At 33.2% G+C, this 12,187-nt stretch overlaps 1 protein-coding gene across 2 annotated transcripts in view; it reads right to left on the minus strand.

Moving 5' to 3' along the window:
• TYRP1 (tyrosinase related protein 1) overlaps positions 1 to 12,187 on the minus strand; it is a 1,209,372-nt gene that overhangs the window by 1,009,531 nt on the left and 187,654 nt on the right. The window contains exon 2 of one of the 2 annotated variants that reach the window (XM_055351058.2): positions 8,315 to 8,427. The exons of the other annotated variant lie outside the window; for it this stretch is intronic. The gene's annotated coding sequence lies outside the window, so the exon portion shown is untranslated. The remainder of the gene's footprint in view (positions 1 to 8,314; positions 8,428 to 12,187) is intronic. 2 annotated transcript variants of the gene reach the window in all.

The following is a 12,187-nucleotide window of genomic DNA, read 5'->3' on the forward strand; positions in this document are numbered from 1 at the left end:
GTTTGTACCTCCACTAACCTCCATTCAATTCACAAAACCTTTATATTTTTACTTTCAATATAACACAAGTTGATCCAGTAGACAACTTCCCCACTTGCCCTCAGCTCCACACACCTCCTCTGACATTCCTCTTTATGATCTTATCCTAATGACCTCTCTCAGCCTCATCTTGCATCATTCTTCTTGTGGCTTTCAATCTCCCAGACATACAGGCTTTCTTTTCATTCCACACGTTTCATGCTTTCACTGGTTAGGAAGCTATGTACCTCTTGGGATGTCTACCTGAACTATTGTGATTCATTCTCTATATTAAGTAATAAATTTCCAGAAATCCTATAGTCAGAAAACAACTGCCATATTTCTTTCCTTAGGATAACTTTACTGAATAACCATCTCCATTTCTAACTCCAACCATAATGTCAGGTTCTCCTGCATATTCATAAGAACATCTTTATATTCAGGGACACTTATCAAAGTTTTAATTTTATATTTGTTTCTAAGCTTATATGTTAAATATTTTCTCCAATTGAAATTTAATCTCCATAGGGCTTCTGGAAGCCTCATTTGTTTCAACTCATGGTTGTAGTCTTACTGACAGCACAATGTCTTGCATACACCAAAAATATTTGATGAATGCATACATGTTGAAAAAGCATCTCATCTTCAACATTTATTACTCAATTTAAAACGTATTAAAATATAGAAATAGATATTCTTAACATGTTTCATAAATATTGTATCTAAAAATGTTACTGAAGAGTTGATATTAAGATGATTTACATGAAAACCAGGAATATAAGAAAGTCCAGATCATCTTTACTATTTAGCACTGTTTCACTAGTGCTAGACTGTATATTTAGAAAAAAAAAATAATATGTATAAAAAATAAAAATAATGAATAAACCATAATATTAAAAAGTACTATTACACTAATGCCAGACTCATTGCCAAAAGAAAATGAAATGATATATGCAATTATTAAAAAAATGAAAAATATATTAATTATATTATTTGCAAATAACGACTTTATGTCTTAAATATCTAACAGAATAAAGTTAAAATCATTTGACATAAAAATATTCCCTATGTTTTATGAAAAATATTAATTTGTGAAGAAGGATCAATAGTTCTATTCCACAATAGCTGTAAATGCAATTGGAACAATTTATCACATCAGAAATATAAATATATAAAAAGATTAAGATGAAGCTTAAAAAAAGGCAGAAAATATAAGTGACCTCTAAAAGTCTATTAAATGACAGAATAAAAGTTTTAAATTAATAAAAAATAATTTCTTCTTAGAACATTTTCTTTTGAAACATTATTTTTTGAAAAATAAATGAATTGAAGGTATTTAAATTGAGCAACAGGAAAACAGCTCAATCAGATCTAAAAATATATTGTAGTATTATTAACTAAAAAGTGTGATATTGGTTTAGAAATTGACTGATGAAACAATGCATATAATGGAAAGCCCCATAAAAACCTGGAATTAGTAAGCAAACTATATTTAGAATATTTAATTCTCCATAAGAGAAAAATCTCTAATATACAAATAAATTAGATAAAATATAAATAGTTTACAAGGGAAAAGAAAAATATTAATTAGCACAGATTCAAGAAAAAAGTGAAGCAGTATGAAAAGTGACAAACCTACAAAGAGATATTCAGCCTTAATAGGAATCATGCAAGTGCAAATAAAACTAATTGTATACAGTTTTTATTAACATATCATAGTTGACAAATTAAAACAAAATGAATAATATTTGTGTGGACTGAAATGTGGGAAAAGAGCAGTCTCCTGGTAGTGTGAATGGAAACTCCCCTTTAGGCATGCGGCTTCATAAATGTGTATAAAATTTAAAATATGTATATTCCTAAACAGATATTTTATTTCTAGAAATTCATTTGAGAAGATAATTGGACAAGGGCATGAAAATGCATTTGCAAAAATAGATTATCACGGGATTATTTAAGAGAGTAAAAATAAAGTGAAAGAAATAGAGACTAATAAAATCTAGTATTAAGTTATATAATAGATTGTATTATATAATGGATTGGCATTAAGGCATACAATGAATTAGATTATATAATGGATTGACAATAGCAAATATTATATTGCTATGCATTTCTTAAAGATGATGAAATCTAGTAAGACATATTAATTAGCATATGGTGATGTGCTTTTTTAAGAAAAAAGGCAGGTTACATAGTTTATTAGCATGTGTAATTAATACATGAAATAGATACGAATAAAACACAGTCAAAATTTTATTTGTTTTAGTGAATTATGTGACTTTTGCTAAATTTAAAATTTGTAAATTCATGGTTTTGGTAATTCAACTTTCGTAAGCCATGTTGCCTATGAATGAAGTTCTCATTCAGAGATGTTGATCTGTGTTGCGAGTGTGTCTTGGTGAATTAGGCACCATTCTCCAAGCAAATTAAAGCAAGCACAAGACTATATGGCTGCTCATTTAGAAATGAATGTCATATAAATTAAGACCACAAATATTGAAAACTAAGTCTGTACTTCCTCATCTGAGTCCTGGAACCACTAGCGTAGGTAAACTCAATTGTAGGCTTTGATGTACAAGGCAGTCACTTTGCACATGGCCACTTGTGGGAAGTGCTCTACCACAAGTAGTAGCAGGTTTACCCATTTAACAATGGTAACTGTGCCTCAAGAGCAAATACTGATGGGCTAGAGAATTTGTTCGTGGTGTTATGTCTGGATGGTATTATTTTGCATATTTTAAATTATTCTTTACATTATAATTTGCATTTTTGAATTTTGTAAAAAATATTTCTGTGTTAGCACATTAAAAGTATTTTCATGCTAATATATCTTTTAATGAGGTGGACATTCAACATAACTTCTGAAAATGGAGAAATACAGCCACTCTTAGTGAGGTTCAGAACCCTGAATATCACTGGGTTTGATACATTTCCATATATGAAGATGTGCATAAGATATGACAAAACTTCTTGAATGATAAAAGAAATTATTCACTGTCTTAAAATAACCTGTGAGACAGTCTAAAGACAAATTTGCAGTAAGGCATATTAACTTTAGAGCAAGTTCCACAGGGAGATCAAATAACTGTGAAAGCATACTGACAGATACAGTCCTTTTATCTCAAAATGTTGTGTTTAACTCAGGTGCTAACAAAACCCATATTCCTGGGATAAGAATTCCTCTTTGGAATTATTCCAGTTTTAAATAAATATTCATTAACAAATTTAGTTAGTATAGATTTGTTTTGTATAGATTTTATGAAATAAGTAACAACTAATTTGTTTCTGTCAATGTTTATAAGCACTTGTGATAGCCAATGTTAATTTAAGGTTTGTTGTGTGTACTCTTCCCAGGAACTTCACTGCCCTTGTTTGTAAGTGGAAATAAAAAAATTATGAATATGACCACTGAATTTAGGTATTTAGAAGAGAACTGTTATCTCCCCAAATTAGAATTTCAACATGTGTTCTTTACAAAATTGCATGTATTTTATCTTTTATCCTGTCTCAAAAAATGATGTTCCCTAGACTTAAATTTTATACTTCTTCCTATGGGAACTTGATATTATATTTATTAATACTTTCTTTAATTCCTACTTCTATTAACTTATGTTACATTTCAAACAATTACAAATGAAGAAATGAAAAAACAAAAACCCTCTATTGTTGACAACCATGATTTCCTAACTAAGACTTCACTGGAAGGTCTTTATTGTGCAGCTGCCTTTCCCCATCATTCATTGTTACACTTCATCCCAATAATTAAAATGTTCCTTTGCCTACCAGTCTAAACAAACAACTTCCTCTAATTATTTTTTTCTTGATAATTCTACATTATGTGATACACTTTGTTTCTTCTCTTAAAATCTCCTGTATTGTTTCTGGTAGTACTATCAAAGCAGTACCATGGAGTGGGTGAGATTGCTGTTTCTGTACAAATTATTTAAGTTTAAATGCATTAATTAAATTTACATCATATTTTTAAAAATATCTACAAAGTTGAGATATATTTCTCATATACGTTTCTGTCACGATCAAATAATAAAATTGTCGTTAAAACGAAGAAAACCACAACCATGGTAAAATTGTCAGTGTTGGTGGAGAAGATAATGATACTGAAAATAGCCAGAAACTGTCAGATGGCCTGCATTTTTGGTCACAGGAGAACATTTTCTATGTGACCTGTATAAGTGACCTACGGGACCTTGTCATCAGTGAGGTCAGAGCACTCACTGATGCTGAAATTTGGGGGACTCCCCAGGCTGCCCTCATCATCCTTGCAACATGACTGGCAGGGTAGCCAGTGTGAAGGCATGGGAGGCTCACCCTGGGTGTAAAGGCATGGGGTAGGCTCACCCTGGGTGTTTGCACCCACGTGCCTGCTGCTTCAGGGTCTCTGGGACATTGCCTGTGGTCTGAACCGCTTGGGTGGTCCATGGAACGTTTTGCTCACAATGTTTATAAGAAGTAATACAAAATAGGATCGTTCTCTCACAAGGGAGGGCAGGGAGAACTGGGGGAACAAGAGGTCACTGGCACCTTCCAGGTGGAAAGCAGGTGGACAACTCCACAGAGGGTTAGTCTGTTGGAACCCAGAGGTGGCAGACTGGTTATGTAAAGGAGAAACAAAAAGGACACTCGGTCTGGTCTCTTCCACGAAACTGGGACAGATCACATGACTGTCTCATAAGCCCAGCACAGCACACCAGGGCCTCTCTTGACCAGAGGCTTCCGTAGAATCCTGCCAGAATGGAGGCTCGCACCTGCCAGTTGGCTCTATTGCTAAAGGTCATAATAGTGGAACTTATCTTATATCTAATCTTTTTTAGGTCTTCTGAATCACATTTTACAAAAACAGCATGGCAATTTTGATTCAAAATTCAGATGCTTTATTTTTTCCTGTAATTTTCCTGCACACACACGCACACACACACACACACACAGCCATCAAACTAATACTTCATATCCACTGTAAGCTTATGTTTAATTTTGGGGCTGGAAGTACTAATGAGGAAGCAACTGTTCCCACCCTCTGGCGAGACCACCATTCTGGAACCTGATGACAAATGCATGACAGATGCTGAATACCCTCCTGTCTTGATTGCTTAAAAAACTGCTTTTCACTACCAGCATGTTTTCATATCTGGTTTTCAGAACATGAATGTATTCACAAATCAACCTTTTAATTTATTCATTTAAAGCATTAAAACTGTTTCTCAGAATACGCATAGTCGAGAAGGGCATATTATTAAAACAAAAATCATCCACTCCATTCCCTTGTCCTACCCATAGTCCCAGAGGCCACCACCTTTCAGCATTTCTGCATTTTGTTCTTCTGGTGGCTAGCACCCTCATTCTACATGGCGTCCTTACATCTCTATGTTGATATTCAACTGAGGCTCTATTGACTGCTTGCCATGAAACACAAGGCTTTAGCCGACTGACACTATATCATCAGCTAAATTTTCACAGTTACATTGTTATTTTTAGTTTTCTGTTGTTTGCCTTTCTAACTTGCAATCTCTTATCTATCCATTTCTTGGTCTATTGTTTTCAGATAATAGATTAGTTTCTCTCAGCCATAACTTAAATTTTATACTGTCAGAGTTGATCATTTTATATACTGTCTTATAAACATAAGGCTTTCATGCTTTGTTCACCGGTTGATTCTAAAAATCTAAAAAACCAATAAACACTGTGTACATTAAAAAAATAAGTAAATAAAAAATAAAATAAAATGTATGAAAATCCTTGGGCAGAGATCAAAACTGAATAAATGTTTTCTATACTTTTATTTATGCTGGTATTTCTCATATTACTCTATAGCCCTTTCTTTGTCTCCCTGGATTACTTGTCTCCTTCCTGCTGTGCCTGCTTTAAATAAATCTTATGAGGTTTATTTCCTTACTTATTTTTTCAATGTACCTTTTTATTCTACAAGCTTAAACATTAACCAATGTATTATGTCTGTATTTCTATCTTTGGTATGCAAGCAACAATCCAGACCTAAACTTTTATTGTCTTCAAAACAATTCCACTTTTGAAGGACTATTTTTCAAAGAGATTCTCTGGCTATATGTACATACATGTCCCTTGTCATTTAGAAATGCTAGCAAAATGCAGCTGAATTTGACCACCACTTGGCTAAACTTGAAGTCACCTATTCTAATATATAAGAAAGCGGTGCTCAAATTTAATTACATGTATAATTGAAACATAGTTACTTTTAATGTATATTTATATATAATGTATATTATTGCCCATTACATTGGTAGGAAAGTAGAAATAACTGGAGAAGTAGAAATAATATGGTGCTGTGATCATCACCTGAAGTGTGCAAAGCAGTTTTGGCTAATTTTCATCATCTAATGAGAGCCAATACTTGACTTATAATTATATAATTAAAAGTGGTTTTATATTTTAGATTTAGGTTAGATTAAGCTAAATCTACTTTAAAAGATTAGAGCACATCTAATCTTTGGTTATGTTTTATTACCATGTTTCATTGAGTACAAGATCTTTACACTGTTTAAGTAAAAATAAGTTATGAAGATTGAAAATATTGGCTATTAATAAAAATAATAAATTTATGTATTTAATTAATTATTATTCATTTTAATGGGCTTGTGACATTGACAGGATACAGCTCAAGGAGTTAACATTATAAATTGCGCGGTTCTCATTCAGTGAAATTTTCTTTAGGCAAACCTGTACTTGAGCTAGCCAATGTGGAAAGGACATGTATCTTGAAAAAATAGGAGGAAAAGAAGCCACATATACTACGTGTATTCCATTTTTAAACTAAGAAAGTAAAATATTTTCAGTAACTATTTTTCTACGTCTTCTCAGTTATAATGTAGAGAACACTGATTCAAACTCATGAATATATCAAATAAAATATTCTTTAAAAATACTTTAAAATTCATAGCACATTTTATAAATGTTTACTAAATTTATGCACATAGCACAGTGTAAACTTTTTTTGACTGTAGTAATGATGACTTAAGACTACCAATATATGACATATGAAAATTCACTTTATTTCCTACTTTGGCATAATAACCTCTTCATAAATGATATATAGAGTATTAGTCAACATTTAGGAATATGACAACACATTTTCCTAGAGAATGGAGCACTCTTACCTTTAGCAATATCATAAGGAAGATGCAGGAATATATGATCACATCAAAATCAGTAGAGAGTTATCATAAATGGTAGGAGAATTGGACATGCTATATAGTCTCTTTCATGTAAGACTGATCAAGATTTGAGATATTAAAACATCTTTCTCTATGTTATATATATATATAATATACATATACACACATATAACATATATATGCATACACACAGCATAGAAAAATATGTGTGTGTGTGTATATATATATATATACATTTATATATTATGTTGAGAAAGAGAGAGAAAGATAAAGAGGATAATTAGATATTTTTTTTTTTTTTGAGACGGAGTCTTGCAGTGTCGCCCAGGCTGGAGTGCAGTGGCGTGATCTCGGCTCACTGCAAGCTCTGCCTCCTGGGGGTCACATCAGAGGAGAATTAGATTTTCTACAGCTACACTGATGAAAGACTGCTGCTAATACAATCCCCCAAGTGGTAATACAGTTTATACAATTTATTTTTTTTTCCCTAGAGTACAGGCTGTGGTGGTGCAATATATGGACATCCATAGCCTGGGAGATTGGTACTATCATGTAATTAATCACAGGGAATTTATAAGAAACAAGGTGCTGCGTAGTTGGAGAATAAGGGTACTCCGTCATTTTGTGAGAAATGAAAATGTCTCTTTTCTAGCATCAAGCCAGCCCTAATGCTGAGGAAAGTACCACTAAGCCTTTATCAACTGCATTCTTTCAAGTTAATGTAGTGAGATAAGCAAATTTATTTCAGTTTGTAGTTATTTTATCCATGTTGCCAAAAACCTATACTGGCAAATACCTGAACAGTATGACATTATTTGAAAACATCTTATATGTTTTATGTTAAAACATCTTAAGTACCATCAAAAGAACAACAATCATATAAATAAAAAGCTAAATATTACCCCCAAATAATTGATTTGATACTTTATAATCCCTAAGACTGCTAGACTACTCCTTTAGCCTGAAACAAATGAAATGTTACGAAATATCACGGTTAACAAACTTCAGCTACGAAACCTACTTCTGACTCTTGAGCATGTCTTGTAACCTATCTGAGCTTTTAATGCCTTGTTCAAAAATTGAATACATTAACATAATCTCTAATTGCACTTACTAAAATATAACATACAGACCAGGTGCGGTGGCTTATGCCTGTAATCCCATCACTTCGGGAGTCCAAGGCGGGCGGATCACGAGATCAGGAGATCGAGACCATCCTGACTAACACGGTGAAATCCCGTCTCTACTAAAAAAATACAAAAAAAAAAAAAAAAAAAAAAAAATTAGTCGAGCATGGTGGTACGCGCCTGTAGTCCCACCTACTCAGGAGACTGAGGCAAGAGAATTGCTTGAACTCAGAAGGCAGAGGTTGCAGTGAGCTGAGATCAGGCTACTGCACTCCAGCCTGGGAGACAAAACGAAACTCTATCTCAATCTCATACGAAAAACAATCTGTAAACTAAATATACAGAATACAAAAGGTATGAATATTCATGTTCCCAACAACCATATTGTGTTAGTCCATTTTGCATTGCTATAAACTAATACCTGAGACTGGGTAATTTATGAAGAAAAGAGATTTTTTTGACTCATGGTTCTGCAGGCTGTACAAGCATGGTACCAGCATCTGCTCAGCTTCTGGTGAGACCTCAGAGGCTTTTATTCCTGGCAGAAGGTGAAGCAAGAGCAGGCGTGCCACATGGAGAAAGAGGGAGCAAGAGAGATGCCAGGCTCTTTTAAACAACCAGTTCTCATGCTAAGGGAAGGAGAATTCACTCATTATACCAAGCCATTCACAAGGGTTCCATCCCGATTACCAAGCACCTCTCAATAGAGGTGTTTGGGGACTACATTCCAACATGAAATTTGGAGGGGACAAACATTCAAACTATGTGACACGTTAACAAAATATTGCTTATACTTTGAAAGTCCCATTTTGCCCGTGTGCATTGCATTTATCTTCATTAGGCATGAGATCACTATTATTTCTGTTAATTTTATATCTTTTTTATTTTGTATTTTGTCTTTATAAAAATAGAATTCTACTGTATACGTTTTCCAATTTTTAACCAGGTTGTAGTTCATTTATTATTATTTTGTAAGATTTTTATCATAAAAATCATTAACACTTCTTTTAATGTATATTGAGGTTATTCCTAGTCTCAGACTATTATAAACAATATTCCTGTAAGTGTCCAAGTATATGGTCAGGCGGAAGAATTTGTTCATTTTCACATTTGCCTCAGAATTTTTAGGTTCACTCTTATTATAACTTCCTTTATCAAAACTTCCATTCTTTATTTTTTTAATCTATGTTTTATTTTTGCTGGTTACAATACTTCCCGATTATATATTGGAATATGTATTTCTGATGGCGTAATTTCCTGCTTATACTCTTATTCATAAGTTCCATATATGTTGAGACACTTAGTCTTTAGTATAACTTTCAACTGCTTTTCAAGTGTATCCCAGTAAAAAACTTTTGCGTGTATCTATTTTTACCATGCCTCTGGTATGACACTAGCAGCCAGAACAATTTTATACTAAATGTTAAGCTTTTCAAGAATTAAGTGACAATTTTACACAAACAATTTCAGAAAATCCAGAAAACTGAACAGTTTTTAACCTATATTCTAATATTAGAAAAATCATAATATAAAATCCGAAAGAAATTTGGTATAGGGACAAGAAGCAAAACTCAATTTTCCCCTAAATATAGATTTAACCAACAGTAACAAAATATGAGCAAATCTAATCTGGCGTTTATAATAAAGAGAATATATTATGACACAGTATTTATCACAAGAAAGCAAGCTGTGTTTAACATTGGAAAATTAATGTAATTAATATGGCTTGGCTCTGTGTCCCCACTCAAATCTCACCTTGAACTGTAATCCCCAGGTGTTGCAGGAGGGACCTGGTGGGAGGTGATGGGATTACGGGGGCAGTTTCCCTATGCTGTTCTTATGATAGTGAGTGAGTTCCCACGAGATCTGATGGTTTTATAAGTGATGGGTTTCCCTGTTCTCTCTCTTGCCTGCTGCTATATAAGATGTGCCTGCTTCCCCTTCCTTCATGACTGTAAGTTTCCTGAAGCCTCTCCAGTCATGTGGTACAGTGAGTCAATTAAACCTCTTTATTTTATAAATTATCCCATCTCAGGTATTTCTTTATAGCAGTATAAAAGCAAAGCAATACAGATAATTCATCATATAAATAAAATAAAATAGAAAAATATACAAGATATATAAACAGATTTTTACAAAGCATACCAAAATTCATACCCCTTAATGATAACATTTAGCCAACACAAATAGAAGGAAGCATTCTTAGCTTGATGAAAAGAATCTTAGTAAAACCTATATAGCTCCATCAAACTTAATGGTGAGACATTGAGTGTTTTACAAGACAGGGGACAAGACAAAAATCATCACTTCTGTTTAACATTATACTGGGAAGGCTAGGCAGTTCAAAAAGGCAAGTGACAATAAACAAAATAAACATGTGAAAGGAAGAGGTAAAATCGCCATCATTCATAAATGACATGACTGTAGATATAGATAACTCTGTAGAATCAACAACAACCGAAAATAAACAAATTTATCAATATCAAGACATACAAGAAAAACATACAATACACAAAGTCAAGATATAAAAGAACAGGATGTAATATCTATGTTAGTAACAAACAATAGAAATAAGAAAAGACTATCATTTATAGTAGCCTCAAAAATTATCAAATGATTAGCAATAAATGTTCTAAATTTTAGTCAAACTCCCTGTCTCAAAATTTACAAAATGTTAATGACAAAATTTTGAAAATCCTAAATGTGTGAGGATATATATTATGTTTATTGATTGAAGGATTCGATATCGTTAAGACATCCACCTGGTGTTTCATAGATCGGCATGGTGACTACAGTTAACATTAATCAATTTCACATGCAAAAATAGCTAGAAGAAAAAAACTCAAATATTCCTAACATTAAAAATGATAAATATTTAATGTGATGGATATCCCAATTACCCTGTTTCATTATATGAATGCATCATAATATCACATGTACCCCCAAAATATTTACATAACTGTTAACAAAAATACAAAATACAAAAGGTATGAAATTTTAAAAAAGATATTCATCTTTCTAATATTGATTTATAGATTCAACATACTTACTATAATGGCTAATTTTAGGTGTCAACCTGAATGGACTGAAGGGTGCCTAAATGGCTGATGAAGTATTGTTTCTGGGTGTGTTCATGAGGTGGTTTTAGAGAAGATTAACATCAGTCAGTGGACTGAGAGAGGAAGACCCACTTTCATTGTGGATGAGAAACATCCAATCAGCTGGGGGCCGGGCTGAGAAATACAGGTAAAAGAAGGGAACATGACTCTCGTCTGTCCCCATTGCAAAGCAGGACACCTTTTTATCTCCTGTCCTTGGATATCAGACTCAAGGTTTTTTAGCATTCGGACTTCAGGACTCGCACCAGTGGCCTTCTGAGGACTCTCAGCCTTTTGGCTTCAGATTGGGGGCTACACTATTGGCTTCCCTGGTTCTGAGGCTCCAGACAAGCCACATTACCACCTTCTCCGGTTCTTCATCTTGCAGACAGCCTATCATGGGACTTCTCCACTTCTGTGATCATGTGAATCAATTCCCATAAAAAAATCCTCTCACGTATCCTGTGGGTTCTGTTATTCCAAAGAAACTTAGAGATCTCTAATATACTCTACCCACTTTTTTTTTGAAGAAATTAACAAGTTCATTATAAATTTGATAAGAAACACAAAGGACCTAGAATATGCCGTACAATTATGTGGCCAAAAATGAAATTAGAGGGCTAAAATATTTCATTTCAAGTCTTACTATAAAGTTTCATTAAGGCAGTGTAATATCATATAAAAACAGAAAAGCAAACTAGTAGAATGGCATAGATTGGCCAAAAGTAGATCTCTACATAAACACCGAATTGATTTTCAACTAAGTAACTAAGATTTTCTA

The sequence above is a fragment of the Gorilla gorilla genome, chromosome 13, assembly GCF_029281585.2.
Source record: "Gorilla gorilla gorilla isolate KB3781 chromosome 13, NHGRI_mGorGor1-v2.1_pri, whole genome shotgun sequence".
Taxonomy (NCBI): domain Eukaryota; kingdom Metazoa; phylum Chordata; class Mammalia; order Primates; family Hominidae; genus Gorilla; species Gorilla gorilla.